The sequence below is a fragment of the Spermophilus citellus genome (genome assembly GCF_964194105.1).
Source record: "Spermophilus citellus genome assembly, chromosome: 2".
NCBI lineage: Eukaryota > Metazoa > Chordata > Mammalia > Rodentia > Sciuridae > Spermophilus > Spermophilus citellus.
In genome coordinates this window covers 35,691,325-35,718,151 of record NC_138183.1, presented here as the reverse complement: position 1 = coordinate 35,718,151, position 26,827 = coordinate 35,691,325, and the positions used below count along the sequence as shown (strand labels likewise).

At 38.2% G+C, this 26,827-nt stretch overlaps 1 protein-coding gene across 1 annotated transcript in view; it reads left to right on the top strand.

The window, feature by feature from the left end:
* FRMPD1 (FERM and PDZ domain containing 1) overlaps positions 1-26,827 on the top strand; it is an 88,136-nt gene that overhangs the window by 11,879 nt on the left and 49,430 nt on the right. The gene's annotated exons all lie outside the window — the stretch shown is intronic.

The following is a 26,827-nucleotide window of genomic DNA, read 5'->3' as shown; positions in this document are numbered from 1 at the left end:
CCACTGGAATCTCTCTTAAAAATGGGGTCCCAAGGAATATCACACTTTGGAATCTATTTTTCCCTTCTACTTGATCATTTTGCTCCACGAGCCCCATGTAAGGGATTAGGGAAAGTGGGCCTATATTGCTACAATCTGTTGGAAATGCTTCTTTAGGGGCCAATCTGGCATCACCTTATCCTGTGAACGTAACATTAGTCTGCAGAAAAAGAGATCAGAGCTGGGTAGCAACTCATTAAATATTAATTATAGTGATGCCTTTTGCCACATCTTCAAAGAGCTCTGGGCATTTCACAGACATTACCTCATCATTAATTTTCAGTGTTCTTGGGTGAGAAGTTGATGGAGAGTATTATGTTCTCTATGTGGGGCAAACATAATAAATAAGGAAACTTAAAGTTGTCCTAATTGTTGACAAAAGAGAGTCAGGGTTTTGTTTATTTGTCTGTTTTTGCAGTACTGGAAATTGAATCCAAGGGTGCTTTATCACTGAACTACATCCTCATTCCTTTTTATTTTTTTTTTGGAACACGATCTTGCTAAGTTAGTGAGGCTGGCTTCAAACTTCAGCCCTCCTGCCTCAGCCTCCTAAGTCACTGGTATTGTAGGCTTGTGCCACTACACCTGGCACACTTCTCATCCTGAGCTGAACATTTGGTCTACAGACTAATGCAGTGCCATCTTCTGTGCACTTTCTGTGCACTTTCCTAGATACTGCCTCCAGTGTCTTTCTCCTCACCCCAGTATATCTCACTTTCTGACCATCATTAACAGGCCACCTCCTGCTCAAAGCCTCCTGAGAGCTCACTCTGTCTACCTTGGGAGTGATCTGCCACCATCAGACTCCCAGCTTCTACCAGCAGTGGTCCTTGCTGTTTTTTACCTTGTGTTTAGTGATTTATGTATGCTCCTTGGTGATATTTAAAGCTTCTTTACTGCAGATATGGTCGATTCATTTTTATATTTCTCTCAGTTTCTTGGACACATTAGATGTGCAAGTATTCATTGTGGAAAAGAAAGAAATGGGCACAGTTTTAGGCCAGCAGCTTGTGCAGAGCCCTGTGGCATACAGAGGACAGAGGTCACTGATAGCGCCCCATTTGCCCCCGCCTCCTCTGATCCTTTTCACTGAGGTTCCTTGCTGCCAACCAGCCCAATGCATCTGTGTCCACACAATCTTTTATTCAATACTTGTATATTTAAAAATCATTCTTTTCTCATGGTGTTCTAGGAGGCACAGGCCAAGAGAGACAAATGGAGCAGTTTTAAAAGGTTACCTTTTGGGCTGGGGATGTGGCTCAAGCGGTAGCGCGCTCGCCTGGCATGCGTGCGGCCCGGGTTCGATCCTCAGCACCACATACCAACAAAGATGTTGTGTCTGCCGAGAATTAGAAAAAAATAATAATAAATATTTAAAAATTTTAAAAAAAATTCTCTCTCTCTTTCTCTCTCTCTCTCTCTCTCTCTCTCTCTCTCTCTCTCTCTTTCACACTCTCTCTCTCTCCTCTAACCATCCATTGTGCAAACCATCCGCACTGCACAGGATCCTAGAATTGCAAAGGGCTTTTTCCAGAGCATTCTTTGTTCACAAGCTGGCATGAGGGCTGAGATCCTCTCATGCTCCACCTGTGGCAGGTGGTGTGAGGCTGGGCAGGTTATTTAATCTTCCTGTGGCGTCATTTCCCCATCTGTTAAGTGGGGATGATGTGCTTGGGGGTGATCTGCATCCCTGGGATGCTATGAGGCTTAGTGAGCTAATGCCGTTGCTATTAACTTTGACCAAAGGTGACTCCTGCAGAACCGGCAGTAGACCAACTATTGGGTAGCACAGAATATACTACAGCCATTAAAGGGATGTGTCCGAAGACCTTTGACGTCATCAACTCTGCTGCCCTTAGCACAGAGGAAGCCAGTTTGCCAATCAAGGCCCTCTAGGGTTTCCTCTGTGGGCTGGCTCAGGTGGCCAAGGTCTTGAGGATGACAGTGACATCTGGAGGACTTCTGGGCCCGTGGTACTGAAAGGAGAGAAGCCAGCCTTGAGTTGAGAGGCAGAGCTGCTGCTGCCTAGGATCAGCAGCCACAGAGGCTCTGCAACCACTGGGGCCCAGGCCACACAGAGATCGTCCAGCTTTGCCCACAAGGCCACACAGCCCGCTTCACTTGGGCTTATTGACGAGCTATGGGAAGGTCATTTGATAGTCACATTCTTGTGGCTGCAATCTTGGGAATGTGGCCTTTTGTCTTTAAAAATAGCTGTATGCTGGGAGGCCCAAGAGCAGTGTCCAGAGATGGAGGGGAGGTGTCTTCATGGGGAGGAGGCATGCATTTTGTTCCTCAGAGGAGTTTTTTCAGCTCTGCTTGAATGGTGAGTTGATGATTTCTCACTCTGAAACGTATTCTGTTTCGTCTAGACTGTTTTTAGAAAGGCAAGCTGTTTTGCTTTTCAATTTTAATATCTAATCTGTATATTTTTATATATTTCCACAGTATATTTGTTCCTGAATATTTATCCTTTATGCAACCTGTTTGAGTAAAGGTTCTTCCAGTTTTCATAATGGCAATTTAATTGTTGATGGTTCTTCTCAAGTTTAACTGACAACTATTTCTCACATTTGTGCTTTTAAATGGCAGTATCTTCATCATTTTATATATAGATAGAATAATCCTTCAATGCTTTTGGAATTAAATTGGCCACAGGTTTTCAAAATTGTGAGATTGTAGGATGTAAGACTGGAGAGTAGAGGTTTTCAGGTTGAATAGCTCTGTTTCAGATAGTGCAATGATGTCCTGAGAGGGTAACGAGTGGTCTTTGGTTACATAGCTCACTAGTGACAGAATTAGAACTTGAGCCCAGGTCCCTACTCCCTTGTCTATACTTCCCTGGTCTCATCTGTAGAATTTAGCCTCTGAATTACAAGTGAGGAGGAAACGGGCACAAGCATTTCTAAAGCTAGCAAATTCATTTTAATTAGATCAAGACACAGAGAAAAACTAAATCAAAGAGTGATTTTTTTCCTCCTCACTTGTAATTCAGAGGCTAAATTCTTCAGATGAAACCTGGGCTCAAGTTCTAATTCTGTCACTAGTGAGCTATGTAACCATGGCTGGTATATAGGCACAAGCATGTCTAAAGCTAGCAAGTCTCAACCACCCTCTTGACCTTGACTTGAATCACTTGATTTTATTTGACAGTCTGCACTGATGATCCTTAAAATGTGGTTCCAATAGTATTGCTCCAGTGAACTGGTTAGAAATGCAAAATCTCAGCTCCACCCCAGACCTGCAGAAACCCTGGGGTGGAGCCCAGCAATGTATGTTTTAATGAGTTTTTCATGTGATCAATATCCAGTGAAGTTGGAGAACCACTGCCTGACATGACCTGTGTTTTTTCAGCCAGTGCTGTGACTCATCTTGTCCCTTTTGTGGATTTTGAGTTTTCTTCACCAAAGAGCATTTTTCTGTTGCTGCTGCCAGCTTTTAATAATAACGCCTGTTCTTCACTCTGCTTCCCCCTCATTCCTACATCCCTAGCAAGAGTGAAATATATATTGGCCAATAATGAAAGTAAATAGAGGATTTCAATAGAAACAGTTTAGCAGATCCAAAAGAAAACAAAAAAGTCTCAACCACCAAGACATATTTCCTAAGCGTCAAAACTTGCTACTTCTCTAAACTCAGAGATAAATTAGACAGCTTCTGACCATATTGTGCCATGTTTTTCTATCATTTACTTGTTATTTTATTCATCATTCAGCAAATACTGTAATACCATATATTTGCAGGACATATGTTAAGTGTGTATTTGAGTTTATGGTTTCTCAAGAGGTGGAGCACACGTTCAGAAATACTGTACTACAAGCCAGCAATACATGAAGCTCATCTTTAAAGAAAGGGCTTGGAAGATGGTCTAGAGCAGGTGTCATGCAGGAGGACATGGAAGACTTCATGAAGACCATGGGTGAAATTTAAAAGGAGGTAGTGGTTTGACATGGAGATCTTGGGGGTGGGTAAAGAAGATTCTAGGCAGAGGTGGAAAAAGATAAAGGCATGGCAGGGGTACCCAGTGCAATTTGTTTGGATCAGAATTATTTGAAGGTAATTGGAAGAAAATGAAGCTATGTAAGTAGGTCAGTGCCAAAAAGAGAAGGATCTGCACATATGCACTTTGGAGTTCTTTATCTTGAAGGCATAGTTTGCTACTGAAGGGTTTCCAACAAGCATGAGGCTTGACCAGAGCTGTGCTTCCATTCTGCCATTAGTGCAGGAAGTAGATTCAGGTGTATGAGGGGGAGGCTTTTGTTATTTTTATTTGGTAACTATTTTGCATTAGTGTGTTGATATATTAAATTTTTGTCTTAATGTTTAATTAGGAGATAGTTACTTTTCTTAATATGGTTATTGGATTTTGAAATAAGTTCCCAGGGCATAGCTTATTGTTTGGGGGAGATGCAGCTCTAATTTTATAATGGGGAATCTGTAGGAAAATGAAAATTGCTTAACAGAATAGCTTTGTAGGAAACTTCCAGAACTAACTCCTTCCTTTTTTAAAAATATATATTTTTTGTTGTTGTAGATTGACATAATACCTTTATTTTATTTATTTACTTTTATGTGGTGCTGAGGAATGAACCCAGTGCTTTGCATGTGCTAGGCAAGTGCCCTACCACAGAGCTACAACTCTATTCCCTAACTCTTCCTTTTAAACATTTTTTTTCTATTTTTTTTAGTTGTAGTTGGACACAATACCTTTATTTTATCTCTTTTATTTTTATGTGATGCTGAGGATTGAACCCAGGGCCTCGCACATGGTAGGCAAGTGCTCTACCACTGAGCCACAACCCCAGCCCAGCCTTTTAAACATTTTTAAAAGCAAAATGTTTAAGCAAAGAGGCTGAAGAGGGGGGTGAATCCTTGGATGTCTATAAGTTATTAAAATAGCTACCATTTATGGAGAGCTTGTATGCAAGGCACTGTTTTAAGCAGTTTACGTTCATTAACTCATTAATTCTCACAAGCACCTTGTGAGACAGGTACTGTTGTTGTCCACATGGTATCAGTGGGGAGTTACCTGCCCATAGTCATGGATCTGTTAAGTGACAGAGCTGGAATAGGAGCCCAGGAGGTCTGGCTTCAGAGTTCACAGTAGGGACCTAATAAATTATCATAAAAGTTGTGGGATTACATCGTAGAGTTTTATGCAGGAGAGTGAAAAGGTCAGATTTACATCTTATAAATGTAAATCTGGAGGACTGGAGGAAAGCAAGGCTGAAGGCAGTGACCAGCTACTGCAATGATCCTGAGAGACTATCACCTGAGTGTGTAGGATGGCAGTGGGGATGGAGTGAAGTGGAAACTTGAGAAATGTTTAGGTCACATTCACATTGTTCTGTTCTACATTCTTTTTTAAAAAAATATATTTTTTTTTATTTTTAGGTGGACACAATACCTTTATTTTATTTATTTCTATGTGGTGCTGGGGATCGAACCTAGGGCCTCGCACATGCTGGACAGCGCTCTACCCCTGAGCCCCAGCCCCAGCCTCAGCCCCAGCCCCAGCCCCTGCCCCCTGTTCTACCTTCTCAGAGACAGTGCCTGTGCCTCAGTGAGCACCCTGCTGCGTGGCCTTTTCCTTTTCTTTGTAGGCAACACTCCCAGCCACGGGGCAGTCTCTATGAACTTTTAAAGTGACTCAAACTGGACACTTTTCTCTACCAAGGCTAGGGACAGAGGACAGAATATTTAATGAGGGCTGACTCTGTGTTTCTGGGCCCTGTGGTTTTCACAGGTCTCTGAATCCAGTTGGCATTCATTCACAGCTATCGGCTCCGTTCCTAATGGCTGCCAACTTCTAACAGCTGACCTGATTCCCTGAATCACTTGCTGTAAACTGGACAGTTCTACAGGAGGGAGAAGAGGTTTCTGGGCAGAATACTTAATTAGGGCTTAATTAAGACAGCCAAGGAGGCCCTTTGGACTGAACTTTTGCCGAAGGTTCTGATTGGCAGGCAGCACCTGGCATTCTTGGCTGGCTGACAGCAATCAGCTGTTCTCAAGCCCCAGGCAGAGATGAGCGAGGCACAGGCGGCCCTGTTGCTCGGCTTGAGCACTTTCTTAGACTCCCTCGGGCATTTGAGACCCCTGTTCTATGGACCCTGTAATCTGCCTTATATTCATAAAGAGTTGTCTGTGTATTTCATCTTCTTTATAACACAATGAACCCCCTAAGGACAAGGGCCAAGTTTGGTTAACCTGGGTCTCCTCTACCATATCCAGCACACATCCCAGTGGAAAGAAGGGACTTGAGATCAGTGGAATGAATTGCATTGATTTGGGGACCAAATTCTTTGGTTTGAGATGGCTGCAGACCCTTCAAACTGGAGTCTGAACTACTGGGACTGGATTTGAAAAATGCAGAGACTGGGGTCCCATAAACCATGGCTAGTACAAAGTCTATAGAAAGGGTAAGGACTTCAGAGAAGGGACCTCAAGCACAGAACAAAGCCTTGATGTCACAGGTCATGGATAGGAGCTCTATGGAGCATATCTTGGGGCCAGCCCTGGAAGCTATTCTTAATATCTTGTGCTGTAGATGTAGTTGTTATTGTTTATTTCAGCATAATAGGATTGGACTCTTTCCTTCCTTCTCCAGTCACAGACACATGAAATCAAATCTCAGTCTCCCAGGGTGACAAGCAGCAGCTCTGGGAGTCTTCAGTGTGAATTTTTCAAGCACTGTAGTTGCCGTGGGTTTTGTTTTTGGCACTTATGGTATCGAACATTCCCAGAAATTAAAGAAAATTAGTTGGTGTGCAATGACATTTGATGAATCATTTGATAGTAAAAAGGAAAAAAATCCAGATTTTGAGTTCACATTCCACAATTTTGTTGAATTATGCCTAGGTGGCTGTCAAGAAAATATAAAAACAAAACAAAACAATAACAAACCAACCAACCAGATTCAAGGCATTTGTAATAACCAACAAATCTAAGGAGAAGAAAACAACCTCATATTGAATGGCCAGGGGACACTAAAATCTGTGAGCTGGACAGCCTAACAGACTTCTAGTTCAGCTCCTGGGCACTTTGTGTGACTTACAGCAGGTGGCACCAGGAGTATATGTCATTGTGTAGGTCTTAGTTGTCAAATCTACAGGCCCTTTTCAGCATGACTCTTTTGATTATCTTGGCTTTTTCAGACTTTAATATGGTTGATCGTGTACTTTTTCATGATAAATAGATAACATAAATTTACCATGTTTGAACTACTTTAAATTGTACAATTTTAGGGGCATTTCATCACACCCATTAATCAGTCTCTCTATCCCCTCCTCCCTCCAGTCCCTGACAATCACCAGTCTGCTTTTGATCTCTGTAGCTTTTCTGTTCTGGACATTTTAAATGGGATCATATGGCATGTGACCTTTTGTGTCCAACTTCTTTCAATCAGCATGATGTGTTCAAGATCAGTCTGTGTTGTAACATGCATTGGTACTTCATTCTTTTTAATGGCTGAATCATATTCCATTGTATGTCTATTGTTTCTTGCCTAGTGGGAAGTTCCACCAGAATGTAAGCTCCACCAGGGTATTGTTTTTCTGTTTTGTTCTTGATGTATCCCAAGACCTAGAACAGTGCCTGGCACGAAGATTTTCGGATTCTGTATTTTCATATGAAAAGAGAAAGCATAAGGTTTTCAAGGTGCATCAACGCTTAACCCCTTAACTTTTTACAGGTAGAAAAACTGAGACTTGGAGAAGGAAGGGATGTGACTTGGGTCACTTGTCCAACTGGTAACAGAGCAGGAAAATGAAGGTCTTTTGTCTCCCTGTAAAGTACTCTGTCTCTCACCCAGGTGGAGATAGGATGTTCAGCAATATCATTTGCCTTCCATGTCTGAGGCTGTGTAAGGGACCCCAGCAAACCAGCTCTGGTGAAGTGTGGCCTTGCAGGTAGCATCGGTGTTAGTGTCAGCCCTGTCCTACATTCTCTCCAGAGCTCATTGTCCATCTTATAAAGTGTATGACTGGTGTGGTCAATATCCCATCTTTTACTTGGAGTAACCTGGGCCCCACCCTCTGTGATCACTAGCAAGAGAAAGACACAGCCTGGGTCCCTGTTGAAGCTTATTATTCTTGTGGCCGCCTTATAGTTCCCAGAGGGCCACATGGAGGCCATCTGTACTGAGCTAGATAAGAGACTAAGCCCTTTCTAAGAGATGTCTAATCCTGTTAGGCAGATGTGAAATCTGAGGGGCATGACGATTATCTGGACTAGGGTTCCCAAGAGCTTTGTATCATGTGAACTCAAGATGATTTGGGGTGATATACAAATGAATGGGGTTTTGTTTGTTTGTTTGTTTGTTTAAATTGTTGTGTATTTATTTTAATGTGTATTAGGGTGAAAAATACCCAGAATGATGAAACCCGTGGTTTAATGAATATTATTATCTAAATCTTTTTCATGCAGAACTGTAGATGTGACACATGTGTGGTAGCCCAGTGATTTCCTGACATGACAAGTCATGAAGGCAGTTTGAGGTCAGCTGTCATGGGGGAATGTTACCACAGGATGAAGGTGATCCAGGGTATTTTCCCATGAACTACCTCCTGTGTCACCTGATACAAGGTGAGATGGCAGAGGATGCTAGTGCCCGAGCTCCTTCATATGACCTTAGGAAACCAGCTGGGAGCCACTGTCTTTTCTTTGATCAATGATAATAAACCTGCTTTTAGTCATTTTAAGTCCTTTTATATATATGTTTAAGAAAGAAAGAAAAAAGGCAGGTGGGAGTGGGATCCTGTTAGAAAATGAGGCTAAAAGACAGTAGAATGAATTCTACATAACTTTCCCATGTTTATTATGAAGATGCCACAGTGAAACTCTACATCATGTTCAACCACAAGAATAGGATCCTAGTTAGAATAAATTATACCCCATGTGTGCATAATATGTCAAAATACACTCTATTGTCATGTATATGTACAAAGAACAAATAAATAGATAAAAGAATAAATTAAAAAAAAATTTAAAAAGAGAAAAAAATGGAGAAGACATTGGATGATATGTAGTGCTATTCCAAAATAAGAAATGAAGTGATTCCACTTAGTTCTTCCTTGTCTTCTTTTATGGCCACAGGTTAAAGGACATGTGAAGGCATCACATATCAGGTCCTGTGTTGCAGTGAAAGATTGACTGGAATCCCTGCACAAGAGAGAGATTTGAAACTCCTCATGGAGTCCTACTTGCAATCGTGCTTTAAGGAGTAATCACATGGTATATTAGAGAAGTCCCCTCTCCTTTTTCAGTATTGTCATTTTTCTAATGAAATATCATCTTAATCTGAATTCTTTTTAAGGAATTTATGCAAATCTGAGACACCAGCCCACTCTCTCTCACTGAACTCTGATCACTGTAATGAACCAAGGCAATATCAAATGATTAAGATTAGAAATACAAACGTGAGCTTCCCTGAAATATTTGTCAATAATTTTTTCTTTGTGCTCAGAAAGTTCTAGAATTAAAGCTATCATTGTTCTGGTGTTCTGTTCTTTGCACTGCGTATTAGACATCCATAGCCTGCCATTTTAAATTCAACAAGTATCTATCCCTGAAGGGATTGTAAACCAGGTACTCTTCTCCACTCAAGGAGTTTACAATCTAGGGGGCAGAAAACAAGACCTGAATCCAAATGAAGTTAGAAAACACAAGTCAAAGCACAGGGAAGATGGTCACAGGCTGGATGGAGGAGTAAGATACTACACAGCAACACTGTGACTGGGGACCTTGGGGGAACATGGTACGCTAGTTGCCAGGAACCTGTCTTGGATGGGGTGGCACTCTAGCTGGGTGTTGATGGTTAGATAGGATTTGAGTAAGTCTCCAAGACTGGGGAGATCATGAACAAAGACACAAGGAGGGGCTATGTAAGGGTTTTTTTTAGGAACCAAAACAGCATTGAAACAGAGAATTACATGGTAGGAAGAGAATGAGTCTTTAGGGTCCCCTTGACTATTCAAAGTTCTTTAATCTATCCAAACCTCAGTTTCTTTGCCCTCAAAATGGAGTTATGACTTCCCAACATGAAGTGTTGTCATGAGGAGTAAATAGTTGAAATTTTCCAAATTGGTCAGGAGAACAGTCTTTTAGGGTAGCAGTGGGAGATGGAATTGGATATCCTGGAAGAGATTGGATTCTAGGTATGGGGAGCCTTGGAGGACTTGAGGAGGGGAGTGACAAAGTAATAGCATTTTAGAATCAGCAAATGTTCAGTGAAGATAAAAGAGATAACCAGAAGTTTGATGATGTGTATAAACCTATGCTTAATTAGGGGCAGAACCAGAGAGGACCCCAGATGTCTTGATCCTAGCTCAGTGCTCTTTTCAGCTTCCCTAGGTTTTCCCTAGATGCTAGAAATTCAAATTCTTGGACCCCATCTGAGACCTATGAATTAGAAATTCCAGACCCTGGTGATCCCTGTCTGAACTAGTCCTCCAGGTGCTCTAAATGACAGGAAGGAAGGAAGGGAGGGAGGGAGGAAGGGAGGGAGGGAGGAAGGGAGGGAGAGAGGAAGGGAGGGAGGGAGGAAGGGAGGGGGGAGGAAGGGAGGGGGGAGGAAGGGAGGGGGAAGGGGGGAGGGAGGAAGGGAGGGGGGAAACCCTAAACTTAACCCTGACACTAACACAAACCCAAACCAAACCTTAACACTAAACTAACCCTAATTTTAACGGAAACCCTAAACTTAACCCTGACACTAACACAAACCCTACCAGTAACCCTAACACTAAAACTAACCCTAAATTAACACTAACTCTAAAACTAAACCTAAGCCTAACCAGAAAACTAAACCTAACTCTAATCCTTACCCTAACACTAAAACTAACTCTAACACTAACCCTATCACCAACCCTAAACCTAACCCTAAACCTAACCCTAACCCTAACTGCAACACTAAACCTAAACCTAACAGTAACCTAACACTAACTCTAACCCTAAACCTATTCTTAAACTTAACACTATTCCTAACCCTAAAACTAACACTAACCCTAACGCTAACCCTAACCTAAACCTAAAGTAACCTTAACACGAACCCTAAACCTAACCCTACAAACAACCCTAAACCTAAGTAAAATTCTAACCTTAATGCTAACACTAACCTTAATCTAACCCTAACCATTACACTAACACTAACACAAAAACCAACCCCAAACCTAACCAAAACCCTAACCCTAACCCTAACTTTATCCCTAACGCTAACCCTAACCCGAACCCTAAACCTAACACTAATCCTAACCCTAAACCTAACCCTAACCGAACGCTAATACTAACCCTAAACCTCACCCTATCCTTAACCCTATCCCTAAAACTAACCCTAAATTTAAGAATAACCCTAACCCAAACATTAATCCTAAGCCTAACCCTAACAGTCACACTCATGCTAACCCTAACCCTAAACCTAAACCTAACACCAAACTAAACATATTTCTAACATGAACTCTAACACTACTACTAACCCTACCGATAATACCAACTTTAATCCTAATCCTAAACTTAACACTAACCATAACCATAACCCTAATTCTAAGACTAACCCAAAACCTATTCCTAAACCTAACACTAAACCTAACCCTAAACTTAACACTAACACTAACCCTAACTATAAACCTATCTCTAATATTAACCCTATCCAGAACCCTAACCCTTACCCTATCCCTAAAACTAACCATAACACTAATCCTAATACTAACTCTAACCCTAATCCCAACCTTAACCCTAACTCTATCTCTAACCCTAACACAAACCCTAACCGTAACTGTAACCTATCAGCAATTAATTTCTGTTTCTCTTTCCCCATAACCCCTGGCAATCACTAATCAATTTTCTATCTCTGTAGATTTGTCTGTTATAGAATTCTCAATCAAATGGAATCATGAAATATTTGAATGTTTATGTCTGGAGTCTTTCTCTTAACATGTTTTCAAGGCTCTTCCATGATAGACCATCTGTCAGAATCAAATTCTTTTTTAAAAAATAATTATTTTTTTTTATTTATTTTTATGCAGTGATAAGGATTGAACCCGGGCTGGGCTGTAGCTCAGAGGTAGTGCCCACCTCACATGTGTGAGGCCCTGAGTTCGATCCTCACCACATAAAAATAAAAAAAGATATTGAATCCAACTACAACTAAAAAAAAAAAGTATTGAACCCAGTGCTTCACACATGCTAGGCAAGTGCTCTGCTACTGAGCTGCAGCCCTAGCCTTAGGATCAAATTCCTTTTTATGGTAGAGAGAAACTTCTATTGTCAAACTTTTGCCCTAAACAAATTGAGTCACATACCTGAGTTCACACTATCTCAGAAAAAGAGGTTATACTTAGTTACTCACATTTGCATAGGACTCTATAGTTTTCAAAGCATTGTCACAACAGAATGGAATGTAAGGCTTACAGCAATCCTGGCACACAGTCAACAGGGATTATTATTATTGTTTTTGTGGATGAGGAAAAAAAAAACAGAGAGGGGATGTTCTCTGCTGGTCATGTACTACCATTTCTGTTCATGGAAGTGTGAATAGGAACTTGATGGGTAGGCAGTGGGGGTTGGGGACTAGGCAGAGGAAATTGCATCTGCAGAGATGTAAGGGCATGAGAAATCAAGGCCTAACTGGGGAACACAGGCAATCAGTTGCTCTGAAGGGTAAAGTGAGAGAGATGAAATGGACAGGTAGGCAGGGACCAAATCACAAAAGGCTTTGATTGTGACTCCAAGACAGAGAGACAGGGAATGGATGGAAAAGTCAGTCCAGCTACAGCACAAACTGAACTAATCTCATTTTGAATCTCATTTCTTCCTGTGTACTCTTAACCAAATTATTTAACTTCTTCATACCTCAGTTTCCTTCTTTTGTGAATGAGGATTGTTATAAGCATTAAATAGTATCTGTGAAGTGCTTAGCTCAGTGACCGGCACATAGTAAATGGTTATTGTTAATGTAGTTGTGTTATTCACATTATTGTAGGACTTTATTCTAAAAAAAACAAAAACAAAACAAAAAAAAAACCAATGGGGGATTTTGAAAATAAAAGTGTTGGGCTGTGGGGGCAGCTCAGTGGTAGAGCACTTATCCAGCAGGCAAGAGGCTTCTGGTTTGATTCCCAGAATTGCAAAATAAATTTTTTAAAATGAATTAATGATAATAAAAGTGTCATGATTAGAATTGTATGTTATCTTACTTTGGCAGTCACATAGAGGATAGATTGTTGGAAGGTAAAGCTGTGGAGACTGGCTTGGAAGTTATTATAATTTTTTAGATGGAATGAAAGTTTGTACTACAGCAGTAGTACTGAGAAAGGAGAGAGGGTGAGAATTAAGGTAACTGTGAACAAAGCTGCAGGACCTAGAGACTGGACCAATGCGAGGTATGAAACAGGGAGTTAAGGATGATTCCCCAATTTTTTACTTGGGTCATTAGAGAGTTAAAGGATGGTCTTTTTAAACAAGATGTTCCACCTTAGAGGAAAGCATTGGAGGAATAGAGCCAAGAAAGATGGTGAATTCTGTTTTAGATGTAATAGTTCCTTTGTTTATTGGACCTCTTGGTAGATACACTAAAGAGGCAATTGGTTCTCAAAGCAGCAGGAATTGTGGGAATAAGTGGGATTGCCCATTGAGAGCAGCAAGCCCCAAACTTTGCTGTTCACTAGAATTACTTGGGGGGGGGCATCTTTAAAACTACCAGTGTCTGGCTTTCATCCTCAAAAGTTCTAATTTAATTGATCTGGCGTGTAACCTGGGAGTTTTAAAAGCTCCCCAGGTGATTCTAATATGCAGTGAAGTTTGGGAAACCAGGGGTTTAGAAGTAACAGTTATTATAGTTTTTCTGATGAGAAGGGAGGATGGGAACCAAACTTTGGAATTCAAGATATCGGGGAGTTTGCAAGAAGGCTTGAGTAAGTTGTAGCCTGAGAATGGACAGGTGTCATAGGAGCCAAGGAGGAAAGTTGAAAAGTTGTATGTAACATTTTTATTTATGTTAATTTAAGAGAAAGTGCTAGTTTGTAGTTTATTTCTCCCATTAGTCAAAAGGCTTAATATTTGTCATATATTCTGATTTTCTTATTTGTATTTTCTTCTTGTGCCAACAGTCAATTTATATACCTTTTATATACTGGATCTCATGTATTGTGGAATGGTTGATATTTTACTTTTCTGTTTATTACTATTGTATTAACACCATCCTATTTGTGTCTCATTTATTCATTTATCATTTATTCACATTAGCAAACACTTATTGAATTTATTGAATGTCTATTTTATGTTAGGAGCTAGAGACACAAACATGACTAAGACAAAAACCCTGCCTTCAAGTTATTTATGATCTGGCCCCAACCAGCTCATAATATGGATTCATCTCTCCTAAATAATTCTTTGGTTTGGAAAACGTGTTGGGTCTAGTCCTCATCCAATCTTGATTGTCCCCTATAGGGTCTCTGACAAGCAGATCTTTTTGTATTCTTATGTACTTTGGTGATGAAAAGCAGGGTAGCCCAGTGCAGTTTTTTTTTTTTTTTTGGAAAAATTTTTAAATACATTTTTTGTTGTTATAGATGTACACAATACCTTTATTTTATTTGTTTATGTGGTGCTGAGGTTCGAACCCAGTGCCTCACACATGCTAGGCAAGTGCTCTACCACTGAGCCACAGCCCCAACCCCCCAGTGTAGTTTTAAGAATCCTAATTATGAAAAATTCTTTACAAGATGGGCAAAAAGGGTAAGTGTTCAAGCTGAGTAACATACACAGAGATTCTGTCTACTTTAGTGTATGTTTAAAAATTTCCCTAAGAAAATTTTAAAAGCTCTTTAGATTGAGTCAATATTTTTCTTCTTGAGCTTGAATGAATTGTTACTTTTAGACCACACAGAACAAGTCCAGGCTTCTTATACACAGAAAGTCTACTCCAGTACTTTTGCTTGTTCCTAAAGTCTCCTAAGCCTCCTAAACAAATTTGCTAAGGTTATTCATGAACTCTAATATTTCAAAATTGAGTCCTTCTTATATATATATATATATATGTGTGTGTGTGTGTGTGTGTGTGCGCGCGCGCGCACACACACGAAACAGCAGAATGCATTACAATTCTTATTACCCATATAAACTACAATTTTTCATGTCTCTGGTTGTATACACCAAAATTGAGTCCTGTATACAGTCATGCTAATTACAGGTATTTAGAGGGTTTAAATACTGCCTGAGCTGTAGATCTCTCCCATTTCTTGTTCATTTGCATTGCACTGGCCAGCAACTCTAATGTGATGAATAAAGTAATTTTGTTTTCTCCATTTAGTGGAATGTTTCTATTTTTCTTTCTAAAGTAGCATTAAATCACCTGGTATTTCTGTATTTATTTATTTTTTTTATTAAAGAAGAAAATGAGGTTACATCTAACAAATGATTTCCAGCTTCTTATGATGTAATTATTTACCTTATTCATTTTTTCTCCTTATTAGATAAAATATATAATACTTTTCCTTAAATTTAGCTTTTTAAAAACTTTTTAAAGGACAAATCCAACTTGATTATAGCATATAATCCTTATAATATGTTGTTGCTGGATTTTGCTGGCAGTTACTTTTCATTTTAAAAAGATTATTAAGGGAAAACTTAAATGTACACAAAAGCAGAGAGAATGGTAAAATTAACTTTGTGTATTTATCTCACAAATTCATGAATTATTAAAATTTTCTGGCTAGGTTCTTATTTCATAATTTTATGAGTAGCTAATTAGTGAAATTGACCTACATTTCCTTTTTTAAAGTATGATTTTTGTCAGATTTTAAATTCAAGGTTATCTTGCATCATTAAAAGAACTTGGCCAGCTACTGTCATTTTCTCTGTTAAGAGATATTATCTATTAATTTTGAGGAGAGGTTTTGATAAATATACTACCACATCAGGTTCTATGTGGGTTTTTTTCCTTCACATAGGATTTTTTAAATTTTATTTTCCTTTTTTTTCTGCAGATATAGATTTACCTATAGTTTTAACTTTGCTGTTTTTGTTCTGATCCTTTGTTTTTGATAATAAAGACATTGAACTACCTCAGTTTCAGTTGATCAGGCTGAAGTTGATCAGCCTTTGGGTAGCTGAAGGTTAAAGTAATTTGTGGAAACAACAAAATAAGTGAGCCAGATACACTGACCACCTTGCCAGGACCTCTTGCCACTGGGCAGTGAATAGTTTAGTGACTGGCCCTTCCTGGTGCCATTCTCATTCTTGAACACCTGCACTGAGTGTTTTTCAGTGAATTGGATGTTTTACATTACAAATGGTGTCTTCAGCACATCCAGGAAAGACTAACATCAACTTCTTTATCCTGCAAGTCCCCAGAGGCTGTCAGGATATTTCACTGGTAAGAATCCTATTTTTTTTTTTTATCTAGATTCTTCTTTAAGATTTCACATGGAATCTCACATGTCTTCCACTATGTCCAAGGAACTGGTCTAGGGGTGTTTTAGTCAACTTTTTCACTGCTGTGACTAAAAGGACCCAACCAGAATAACTGTAGAGGAGGAAAAGTTTATTTGAGGGCTCACAGTTTCAGAGATCTTAGTCCATAGAAGGCCAGCTCCATTCCTTGGGGCTCAAAGTGAGATAGAGCACCGTGGAGGAAGAGTGTGGAAAGCGAAGCAGCTCACATGATGACCAAAAGAGCAGAGAGACTCCACTTGCTGGATACAAAATATATACTCCAAAGCCACACCTACAATGAACCACCTCCCCCAGCCACACCCTACCTTTGTGAGACACCTCACATCCAAACCATAAGTAGGGGAATCCCTTGATAAGTAAGAATGACTTCCATCCCAAAGGGTTAATATGCAACTCTTGGGAAAGCATCATTCTATGAAGTTGATCTTGTTACCCAGGATTTGCTCTGCTGAAATTGAAAGATTTATCAGCTGGGCATGGTGGCACAGGCTTGTAATCCCAGCAGCTCATGAGGCTGGAGAATCATGAATTTGAAGCCAGTCTCAGCAACTTATTGGGGCCCTATACAACTCAGCAAGACCTTGTCTCTAAATAAAATACACAAAAAGACTTGGGATGTGGCTCAGTGGTTAAGTGACCCTGGATCCAATCCCTGGTACCAAAAAGAAAAGAAAGATTTACCAGGCTGACTGGAAATAGACATCTTCCAAAGTCACCCAATAACTCAGCTAATCTAAATTATTTGTGAATAACAAGTATAGTGTTCTCCCCTGCCCTTGTGGTGTCAGGGATTGAACTCAGGGTTTTGGATATGTGAGGCAAGCACGTCCTCAGAACAAGTATGGTACTCTAATATTTTCCTTTTCCCCTAATGTTTGTTTTTGCTCATTTCTCATTTTATTAAGAATAACTTATACCATTGGTTTATTGATTTTGTCAATCTCACATTATTCACATTGTCTCTAATAAGTGAAATTTGATTCTAATTTTCTGCTTTTATTTAAATATTGTTCATTCATTCATTTACTTATTCAACAACATTTATCAAGTTTTATTATGTTTCACACCCTGAGAGAAAATAAATGGGGATAAGACATGGTTTCTATGCTCAAATTGCTGATAATTAAGAGGAAAGAAGAAATAGTGAAAGGGGGAAAAAAAACCTAAGCTGACAAAAGAGGTTGAAAAATCACAGAATGACTCTTAGGGATGTCTTTCACTGATGTGTCATATATCATTTATAAAGATTTTATGCTTTTCAAAGAGAAAAATAATGAGCTTGAGTCTATATCTACATAACATACTGCAAAACATATGAAATGTAATCTTTTCTTTTTTAAACAATCATTCTTTTTTTTTCTGAAATAAGTTTTAAGGGTGATTCTTTTTTTGTGGTCCTGGGGATCAACCCCAGGGTCTCATGCATGCTAGGCAAAGGATAATTCTTTATTGCTTTTTGGTTCTTCATATTTGAAAACAGAGGTGTTTTTCAGCTCAAGAAATTTTACTACTACTTTCATTATAATTTTATGCATTCCTTTTTCATTTTTCTCTGCTAGTCTCTATTATTTGTAAACTGGATATTCTTAGTCTAATTCTAGGTCTGACAGTTTCACTTGATTGCTTTCCAGTTTTATTTTAAAATTCTAATTTCGTGTAAATGATTTTGGGCACTTCAGTTTCTCTTCTATCCTTCACTGCCTCCCTTTTTGTTTTTCATTTCTCAATAGCTTGTTTAGTTACCTGAAATCTCCATCACTTCTTTTATCTCTCTTGAAGCTTTATCTCTTTAATTATCTATTTGTTTTTGAGATAACTATCACCCTGTCATACTGAGTCATCTTATCCACTTGCAAAATATGTTGCAAGGGTTTGCCTTTTCATATTCACTTTGTTCCAGAAGCATGTTCAGTTTGGGAGTTGTGCCTTTTGAGGGATTTTGCTAAGTTGATATGTGCCCAAGCAGGGTGATCTAAAGTGTCACTGTATTGTGAAGAACTGTTAGAGGAACTGAAGATGTTTAGTCTTGGGTAGAGGAGACTTAAAGACAACAAGGTTTCCATGTTCAAATCCAGAAAGTCTAGTGTAGTGAGGAGGTAGCAGATTTATTCTGAGGGCAGTGGTTAGAGTGGTCAGAGGACAACACTACTGCCGAGGACCAGAGCTTTGGGTAAAGACACTTTCTGGTAACAAGATGGGTTTAACATGAATGACAGAACCATTAGAGGCCAGATGACATCTTGGCAGTGAGATTGTAGAGAAGATTCAAATATTTGGGGGATTATCCAGGCTCTTACTTTGTTCCATTAGCCCTGCAATCCAGAGGCTAATATTAAAGCCATTAGCAGGTCATTCTCTTGACTTGAAAAATCCTCTGCTCAGACCTTGCTGAGTCAAGGAGCACTTTTAATGCTTCGTTGATGTAGCCATTTCTTTGGTCTTTGGGGAAATCCTTGGATGAAGGCATGTGCTTACCCACAATCCAAATTAATTATTTTAATTAGAGTCATATATGCTTATAGAAATCAGTTAGCTAAATTGTATTTGGCAGCAGTTTCTTAATAATCCCCTGTAAGTAACCATTGCAATTTTGATGACCTTCAAAAGGAATGGAAAGGCTTGCTGACCTTCAGTACTTGTGGACATGTCTGAGATCCCTGACAACCCTGCAGCCATTCAGAGACTGAAACAATTTATTTTTTTTTCATTTATGAAACAATTTAGAGGTCAGAAATTCTGCATCTTCCAGTGCTGTGGTTACCTCAGGACTTTCAAATACTCTAGGGGTTTTAATTCAAGACAGAAGGCAACACATACCATCTTGCCTGGCTCTGAGATCTAATGGAGCCCTCAAATTGCATGAATAGAAGAAACTGCAAAATTCTTCTAGTCCATGTACTCCATAGAAGGTCCCTCTACTCCACTGTAGTATCCCATCTGCTTCCCCCATGCAGGGTTATTCAGTCTCTGCTTCAGTACCCTCAGTGACTGGGATCTTAACAATTCTTGAGAAGACCCATTGCACCCTTGGATTACAAAGAACCCTACAGAGGTCTTGATTTAAACTGAGCTAAAGGCTGCCAATCTGTGACATTCCCCATTAATCCTGGTTCTGTATCCCAGAACCATATGGATTGTGTTCTCACACCATGACTTTTAAGCTGTTTGTGAACCATAACCATACAGGTCATCCCCAAATTTTGTCTAATAAGCATTCTGTGATTTTTCAATGAGTCTTCATATAATTTGGTTTTATGCTTCTTTGCCATCTTAGATTCCTGAAAGTATGATACTCAGAAGAAGACAGACTAAGTTAATATCCATATCCTAAAACTGCCACCTAACTTGATTCTATAGAAGGGCTGACTGAGGCAACTGATATTTGAAACAGTGTCCTGTGAACTTTGCTAGACATTTATTCTGTCCTCAGTGATTAGTCCCTATCTTGTCAGAAAACCGAACATACATTCTTGATCATACTCCATGTTAAGTCTCAGAAATATATGACTCTGTGTCATTGGCAAAGGAACCTTAAATAATTCTTATTTAAAAAAGAGCATTTACAAATCAGTAATGAGAAGGCCAACATTTCAGTAAGAATATAAGGGGAGGGGCTGGGTTGTGGCTCAGTGGTAGAGCACTCACCTACCATGCCTGAGGCACTGGGTTCAATCCTCAGCACCACATAAAAATAAAATAAAGATATTGCATCCACCTATAACTAAAAAATAAATATTTAAAAAAAGAATATAAGGGGAAACCAGAAACAGAAAATAATAAAAAATAAATATAAATGGCCAGAGCATATAAAAAATGTTGAGATATACTAGTTATCAAATAACTTCAAATCAAAACTATAAGGAGCTCTGACCTGGAAATATGTCCATAATATATTCACAGGTTTAAAAAATACTAAGTGAGACCACTGAGTGTAACATTATATAATTTTTGTGGAAATAGCATTTTAATATTTGTAATATTGGCCTCTATAAACTTAGGGCAAAGTTAATATGAATTCATACCAAATTATTAACTGTGTTTACCTCTGAAGGGATGGATTGGATGTTTGAAATAAAATTCTTATTTCACCTAATTTCTAATGTGATAGAATTATGTGTGATTTTTACTTTTGTTTTATATAAATATATATACTTACATATATATACATATATATTTTAAACTAATGATAGATTCTACTTTCCATACCATTAGCAAATATTTTTCAAATTATAACATCCAGTTTTTATGAAAATGTGGATATTTGCTTTAATTTCTGTTTCTTAAAATATTAAATATTCAAGTTAATAATTAGACACCACTTTCCAACCTCTTGGCAATATTTTTTAAATGATAATATTCAGTGTTTTATAAAGGCCTCTTGTGGAAAGAAAGCAAATTGTTGCTTTCTTGGAAGCAATTTGATAACATATATCCAAAATTTGAAGAAATGAATATATATTTACATCCAATAATTTTACTTCTATGTATTTATCCTAAGAAAATACCTGATAAATGGCCATTGGTCATGAATAAGGATATTTGTTGTAAAGCTTTTATAAGAGTGAAATACTGGAAACATAAATTTCTGATGATATTGAATAAATTATGATATAAGAGAAAATATACTATATAGCCATTTTAAATGATGGTGTAAATGCTTAAATATTAATATGTAATGATATTTATGAAACTATAAGTGGGAAAGTATAATATCATTTTTCTTTTCAGTGCTGGGATCAAACCCAGGGCTTTACCAGTGAATTATGCCCCTTTTCTTCACTTTATTTAAAAAATACACACATTTTCTGCTGGGCTTGATGGCATATACCTGTAATCCGAGTAGCTCAGGAGGCTGAGGCAGGAGGATCATGAGTTCGAAGCCAGCCTCACAACTTAGTGAAGCCCTAAGCAATTTGGCAAGACCCTGACTTTAAATAAAATATTTTTTAAAAAGGTCTGGGGATGTGGCTCAGTGGTTAAGTGCCCCTGAGTTCAATCCCCGGTACCCTCCCCCCAAAAAATACCACATATTCTCTAAACATAGAAAAAGAATGAAAAATTAATAATCAGTAACTCTAGGTTATAGGATTATAGAAGATTTTATTTTCCATTACATTTTTATATTTTATTATAAGCATATGTTACTTCAATTTTAAAAACATGAGCTAAATAATTTTTAAAGTTAAAAAACAAAATAGTACTAAGGCTTTTAATAAAAATCAGTGGCCTTAACCTCTTAGAAGCAACCTCTTTCAATTCTTCTAGCTTTTTCCCCTGGAATTTTCCTCCATATTTCTGAGAAATATGCTTATATTACTGTTTCCTTAATTTATTAAATCAGAACATCATCTAATCATTATGGTAGATAAGGATTTAGCTCTTATGCCACTACACTAACATTCATTACCATATCTTCCCAATATCATTATATCACATTTTTTGAGAAATCACTTTTCAGTGACTATTATTATGGAAATGTAAATGTTCATGGCTGAGCCAAGTAGGGAACTATATAATTTTATTTTCTTTCTTGCACTGCTTTTTATATTTCCTAGATTTCATAATTTCCTGTGTTTTTTATTTGCTTAGTCTTCCATGTATTTACTGCAAATTCTTCCCACACATTCCAACAGCCTCTCACATTTTCTACACAAACAAGTCAGATAATACAACCATTCCTATTTCTGTTTCCTAAAAGATCTCTGTCTTCATGCACCAATCTCTACAGTTTGCTCTTTAGGTCTTTTTTGCAGGTGTTTCTGTGATGCATCCCTTCAGAGTTATCACAGATGCTCCTTTTGCCTCTTGTCTGTATTTCAACACCAATTTCCTAGAATTCATTGTTCTTTATTTACTTACTTACTTGTTTGCAGGAACACATCCCTCTAGTATGTGAGAGAACACATCCTCAGAAAGGGTATGTGAGAGAGAAATTTTTTGAGATCTGAACATGTACTTGATTGTTAATTTGGATATAGAATTCTAGATTGAAAATATTTTCCTTCAGAAATTTGAAGGCATAACCTCAATGTCTTTTCAGCTTCCATTTTTGTTACTAAGTGCAATGCCATTTTTATTATCAATTGTTTGTGATCATCCCCCCTCCCCCGGAAATTTGTAAGATATTTTTTGTTTATAGTTTTTGAAATGTTATAATTTGTTCCTTGGTGTGGGTATTTTTTCATTCGAAGTTCTGGGCAATTAGTACATAATCTGAAAATAGATTCTTCAGGGAAATTTTGTTGAATGATTGGAGAATTTTCTTACCTCTTTTTCCTTTATTTCTTACTTCTAGAACTTTTATTACATGAATATTGTACTTTCTGGATAGATAGTATACACTTATTAGATTGTATGTTTTCTCTGTCATTTACATTTGACTATTCCCTGCAATATTTCAGTGGCTACTTTGTTCAAAATTTTAATTGAATTCTTTAATTCCAGCTTTTATTTTTAATTTGTAAGTATTTATTTTGTTCTCTGGTAATTTACTTAAAAAAAAAAGACACTTTATGGAAGTAACATCTTTCTGAGGAGGTAAACTATAGATAATTTTTTTTCTTTTGTTTCCTGCCTTGTTTCTGTTACTTCTGAATTCTTCTATTTGTTTACATCTGTTTTTCATAATGCAGTCTTTCCTTCATTGCCCATTCATAGGTAATAGTAAAGTAGTAAAAACAAAGAATTGGAAGCTTCGGGCAATGGGTTAGACCCATGGATAAATAGGCTTCAATGCATGATGATTTGCAATAAGTTGCCTCATCACTAGGGAAATACTGAAGGTGTCATTATCTAAAGGCCTTTTTTCTGTGCATTTCAGTTCTCCAGAGGTTTCTATAATCTCTTGTTTGGGATATAAAGTCCTAGCTGCTTTTATTCTGGGAACTGTGCAAAGAAAGACGTCATTCAGCAAAAAGAGTTTTATTTAATCCTTCTATTTTCATTCTGGCACCTGCTATTGTGCCTGGTTGCTCAAGATAAGGATTTAGGATAAAGAAAGAGATATACTGAGTCTCAGAGGAAACATCCATGAGCCACTGAAATGCAGAAAGCATTCAGGAACAGTTGTAACTCCTGATAGACATGCCCTGGGGCCACCCCCTTGTAAACGGAGGGAAACATGCACGCTTAGAGAAATCCTGTACGTAGATGTGAGGCTCAACTCTGGCTCTACCTCCAGTTTGGCCCCCAACTACTGCCCCTCTATAAATATTGGAGCTCCTATGCAAGGAAGGACTTCTCACTCTCCAGATAGCCTGCATTTCCCCTTGCATGTCTATCTACTTCCTGTGCATTTGTCTAACGTGCTGAGATTCTTTTTCATCACGTATGACAAGAACCCCACTGGTCCAGAGTCGAATTTCCCTTTCCTTCAGGGATCTCCTAGGACCCTTCTCCAGAGATATCTCTTCTCCCATGACATCCCCAATCCTTTTTTGTTTAATTTTTTCAGCAAATAAGTCTCTTGTCTCCAGTAGGATGGGGGAGAGATAGTGGTCTGGGTAGGCAGTGGAGTGGAGATGGGACAATTGCTGCTTGTGGAGACTTTCCCCCGTATTTTCAGCCTTTTGCCTCCTTCCTGCTTTCTCCTGTACCTACTGCCTCTAATTTCTGAGGCATTGGGAGAATCTGCTCATTTTTCATGAGCATCCCCCTGGGAATGCGCGTAGGTCTCTGTTACCTCTCTTCCAAACACTTCCTACCTTCCAAACATCATTGACATCTCTCATCTGTTGTCTTCTCTCCTCTACTCATTATTCTAGAGATTTATGTTTTTTTATTTCTTTGCTATAATATATAGGGTTTGGGAAGAAGAGATTAATACATTGTTTTCATTTGCCATGTCTAACCAGAAATCTACTCTCTCATATTACTTTTATATATTTGGCAGTCGGGTGTTGGGGGCTGGTGATAGTGGGGATTGAACCCAGGGTCTTATCCAGGCTAGGTCAGTGCTCTACCACTGAATTATATCCTCAGCCCTTTTGAGACAGTGTCTCACTTTCAGTTGGCCAGGCTGGCCTCAAACTTTTGATTCTCCGCCTCAGCCTCTCAAGTATCTTGGAATGCAGGAGTGTGCTAATTCCTCTGACCTACACATTTTAAAAAGTGAGATGCCTAGAACTGAAGATAGTGTTCAGGTCTGATGTCCCCATTATAGAATAAAACTAGATACATCCCTTGATCTAAGTGTAATTTATTTTTGGTTGCAGCCTATGTTTCTGTTAGCCTTTTGCCCCTGAATTTGTATTTGGCTTCCATTCGACTGAACAGTGTACAACTCCAGGTTTTCAAAGTGATCAGATTAGGTGTCCTGTGTTCATTTTTATGTACCTTTGTCAGTCCTCTCTTCTTACATCCCTGGGATAGATCCCACAGTTACTTTCTTGATTGCTGCTAGATTTTTGCTAATTTTAAAGGATATTTTTGTATGCATAGATAAGAGTGCATTTTTACCACACCATACTGTTTTTGTCAAAATTGGTATGAGTGTTACACTGGCTCCTTAAAAAGAATTTGGAAAGTTTCCTTCTTTATGCTCTTGAACAGTTGAAATATCATTGGGGAAAAATTAACTAAGCTGGCTAAATGCAATGTGGTATCCTGGATTTGATCCTGGAATGAAAAAGGAATATTAGTGGAAAAACTGGTGATATTTGATTATAGTCTATAGTTTGGTTTAATAGTATTGTGCTAAATAATGTTAATTTGTTAATTTTGAAAAAAGCATAATGCTTATGTAAGATATTAACAGCAGGGAAAAACAAATGAAGAGCATCTGGTAACTTTTTTTTATTATCTTTGTAACCTGATTATACATCTACAGTTATTCCTAAGTGAAAACTTTATTTAAAACAGAACAAGAACAAATCACTAGGGTGACCTGCATCTTATGAATGTGTAGGACTTCACCTTTAAGCCAGACTGTGAATGGCTTTTTTTGGTAAGAAGAGGGGTGAAGCATTTTAACAAATTTCTCTTCTACAATAATTATAGCTTTTCTGTATCTTCCAGGGTCATCTTAGATTATTTATGTTTTCCTTTGGAAACTATCCATGTCATCAGGGTCTTCAAGTGTATTCATGTAGTGTTAAGCAACATAATATCTTATAATTCTTATTTTTTAATTGTTCTGTATCTATGTTTATTTCCAAATGTCTTATCTTATTTTGTGTGGGCATTTATTGAGCTATGGGATTAAATTGGTGAGTTGAGACCAATTTTTTAAAATATCTATATTTTTAGTAATAAGTGGACAAAATGTCTTTATTTTACTTTATGTGGTGCTGAGGATCGAACCCAGTGCCTCACACATGCTAGGCGAGTGCTCTGCCTCTAAGCCACAACCCCAGCCTGAGACCAATATTTTTTAAAGTGAATAGACTATAATAAAAAAAATCAATATATATTGATTTATGGAATATATATATATATATATATATATATATATATATAGTGTGTGTGTGTGTGTGTGTGTATATGTATGTATTTCTTCCTTTGTTAACCTGAAAATATCTATCAAATTACAAATGCATGCAACTTTTGACCTAGCAATTTAATATTTGGGAACCTATCCAGGTATATAATTGTAAACATGCAGAAATGATATATGTATAACATAACGCATTGTAATATTATTTATAATAGTGAAAGATTGGTAATAACCCAAATGTCTACCAACAGGACTCTTTTTTAAATTACAGTACATTCATACAATGGAATACTCAGTAGTTGCAAAAAGAATGAGGAAGGAATCTATGCACTGATGTGGAAAGATATCAAGGATGTATAGTCTAAGGAGAAAACAAACCCTAGTGCAGAACAGTGTGTGATGTACTGCCCTTTGTGTTGAGGAAATAGAAAAATCTGTATTTGTGTTTATTTGCATAGACATGAAGAAACTCTGGAAGGACAGATAGCAGGAGAACAGTGTGGGCAGGGGAGCTGGGTGGATGGCAAGTCAAGACAGAAGGAAGAACTTTCACTGTATACATATTTTTTACTATGATAAGGATACTTAACAAAAGATCTACCCTCTTCACAAATGTTTTAAGTAGACAACAAGTAGCTACATCTTTTTTTAAAGGCTAGAGTTGAATTATACATATGAACAACCTCTTCAAAAATGAAATATAAAATATTGAGCCAAAGAAGCAGCAGTTGGAAGAATATGCCCAGCTTGATTGAGAATGCTCCCAGGTTCCTACAGTTCCTGACGCAGGCTACACTGAACTGTGTTGTCCAGGGATGCACACATAGTTGGGTGAGAAAAGACAGTGTCACATAGTCATGAAGTTTGAGAAGCCTTATCTATTGCACTGTCTCACTCTTGTGTGTC